This window comes from Dermacentor variabilis, chromosome 11 (genome assembly GCF_050947875.1).
Source record: "Dermacentor variabilis isolate Ectoservices chromosome 11, ASM5094787v1, whole genome shotgun sequence".
NCBI classification, from domain to species: Eukaryota; Metazoa; Arthropoda; class Arachnida; order Ixodida; family Ixodidae; genus Dermacentor; species Dermacentor variabilis.
The window spans coordinates 127,499,905-127,502,925 of NC_134578.1; the positions used below are offsets into that span (position 1 = coordinate 127,499,905).

A 3,021-nucleotide genomic window follows, 5' to 3' on the forward strand; every position below is an offset into this window, starting at 1 on the left:
GTCCCCGGTATCGCTCCCGTGGATCCCACAGCTGACGTCTGCAGCCTCATCCGCTTGATGCGTTAGGGGCTGGTTGTCGGACGACGCTTTTTCCACGATATCGAGGTGTGTTCCCCATCGTCCTCGGACGAGTCAAATACGAAAGCGCCGAAGGCGCGGGCGTGACCCGTCGCCTGGCGGCTTTGCCGTCTCGGCTACGTTGCAAGTGTCGGTCGGTCCACCAGTGCTGCGGGCTCAAGAGAAACCGCAAGCCGCGATCGAGTTGACACAACCAGTCTATCGAGAATGTTGCGTGCTTCTTGCCGCGTGGCGATACCCGGCCCTGCGGGGAGGGCGCCGTAGCGAGCTCGAACGCCGTCGTCTCGGACTGCAAAGTGCTACACTTTGCGAGAACGAAGCGTGTTGGGGCGCCTGAAGGTGGCCTCGGCATCGCAAAAACGGCGTCCGGCCTGCTTGAAAGGCTGGACGCGCAGTTGAACGATTACCTGGTTGATCCTGCCAGTAATCATATGCTTGTCTCAAAGATTAAGCCATGCATGTCTAAGTACATGCCGAAATAAGGCGAAACCGCGAATGGCTCATTAAATCAGTTATGGTTCCTTAGATCGTTTCTTCCTACTTGGATAACTGTGGCAATTCTAGAGCTAATACATGCAGTGAGCCTGAAGCCCTTTGGGCGACGGGTGCTTTTATTAGACCAAGATCGATCGGGTTTCGGCCCGTATTGTGTGGTGACTCTGGATAACTTTGTGCTGATCGCATGGCCACGAGCCGGCGACGTTTCTTTCAAGTGTCTGCCTTATCAACTTTCGATGGTAGGTTACTTGCTTACCATGGTTGTTACGGGTAACGGAGAATCAGGGTTCGATTCCGGAGAGGGAGCCTGAGAAACGGCTACCACATCCAAGGAAGGCAGCAGGCGCGCAAATTACCCACTCCCGGCACGGGGAGGTAGTGACGAAAAATAACAATACGGGACTCTTTTGAGGCCCCGTAATTGAAATGAGTACACTCTAAATCCTTTAACGAGGATCAATTGGAGGGCAAGTCTGGTGCCAGCAGCCGCGGTAATTCCAGCTCCAATAGCGTATACTAAAGCTGCTGCGGTTAAAAAGCTCGTAGTTGGATCTCAGTTCCAGACGAGTAGTGCATCTACCCGATGCGACGGCTCGGACTGAACATCATGCCGGTCCTTTCTTGGTGCACTTCATTGTGTGCCTCGAGAAGGCCGGTGCTTTTACTTTGAAAAAATTAGAGTGCTCAACGCAGGCGAGTCGCCTGAATAAACTTGCATGGAATAATAGAACAAGACCTCGTTTCTGTTCTGTTGGTTTTTGGAATACGAGGTAATGATTAAGAGGGACAGACGGGGGCATTCGTATTGCGGCGCTAGAGGTGAAATTCTTGGACCGTCGCAAGACGAACTACTGCGAAAGCATTTGCCAAGAATGTTTTCTTTGATCAAGAACGAAAGTCAGAGGTTCGAAGGCGATCAGATACCGCCCTAGTTCTGACCATAAACGATGCCAACCAGCGATCCGCCTGAGTTACTCAAATGACTCGGCGGGCAGCTTCCGGGAAACCAAAGTGTTTGGGTTCCGGGGGAAGTATGGTTGCAAAGCTGAAACTTAAAGGAATTGACGGAAGGGCACCACCAGGAGTGGAGCCTGCGGCTTAATTTGACTCAACACGGGAAAACTTACCCGGCCCGGACACTGGGAGGATTGACAGATTGAGAGCTCTTTCTTGATTCGGTGGATGGTGGTGCATGGCCGTTCTTAGTTGGTGGAGCGATTTGTCTGGTTAATTCCGATAACGAACGAGACTCTAGCCTATTAAATAGGTGCGGGGTTCCCAGCACCTTACAACCTTCTTAGAGGGACAAGCGGCTCCTAGCCGCACGAAACAGAGCAATAACAGGTCTGTGATGCCCTTAGATGTCCGGGGCCGCACGCGCGCTACACTGAAGGAAGCAGCGTGTCTTTATCCCTGTCTGAAAAGACTGGGTAACCCGTGGAACTTCTTTCGTGATTGGGATAGGGGCTTGCAATTGTTCCCCTTGAACGAGGAATTCCCAGTAAGCGCGAGTCATAAGCTCGCGTTGATTACGTCCCTGCCCTTTGTACACACCGCCCGTCGCTACTACCGATTGAATGATTTAGTGAGGTCTTCGGACCGATGTCCGGCGCGGCCTTTCGGTTGCGCCGGTCTGTTGGAAAGATGACCAAACTTGATCATTTAGAGGAAGTAAAAGTCGTAACAAGGTTTCCGTAGGTGAACCTGCGGAAGGATCATTACCGGATTGTGAAGGGTGACGAGCGCCATTGTTTCAACCCCGTGTGGGTGAAGCAGCTCGCTGCGCCCGACGCTTTCCGCCGCTGGCCCCGCTTGGACGCGGGGACGGCTATACCCGAACATGCCGGGGACTGCCTGAATTTTGAGGGGCGCCCCGTGCGAAATTTGTTGCGCCCAGTGGACGCAGGCTGCAACCTTGGACGGTTGGCTTGGCCGCGCCCGCGGGTAGAAACGGCGTAACGCACAATGGGTGGGCTTTCTGTCCGCCTCGGCGCTCTTGCGCGGAAGGGGAGTAAGACGACCCGACCTGCTGCTTTGCCCAGTACGAGGGGAACGGCGAAGCGTGCGGTCGGTCAAGGAACTGACGGTCGAGAGCAGCTGCCGCTTAGTACACACGGAACCGTGGTGCGAGCGCTCTCCCGTCCTCCGCGGCAAACGCTGCCGAGTCTGAAAAGGCTGGCGGCTGCCGGTCGCTTCCTGCGGCGAGTATGGAGTAACGACCCGACTTTGTTGCTGCCCAAGTACTAAAGGAACGGTGTGGCGCTCGGTCGGTCATGGAAGTGGCGGTATGAGGGTGCGGCTGCCAAGTACGGAAGGAACCGTGGCCTAAAGCGCTCTCCCGTCCTCCGCGGCAAATGCTGCCGAGCCCGACAGGGCCGGCGGCTGCCGGTCGGCTCCTGCTCGTGACGCGCGAGGTGTCCGAGATCGCGGTTCAATGCGACGACG

The 3,021-nt window shown here is 55.3% G+C and overlaps 1 non-coding gene across 1 annotated transcript; it reads left to right on the forward strand.

Moving 5' to 3' along the window:
• Positions 1–482: 482 nt before the first annotated feature.
• On the forward strand, positions 483–2,297 carry LOC142565135 (small subunit ribosomal RNA). The gene has a single exon (XR_012824818.1). It is a non-coding gene; the product is annotated as a small subunit ribosomal RNA (ribosomal RNA).
• The last annotated feature ends 724 nt before the right edge of the window (positions 2,298–3,021 follow it).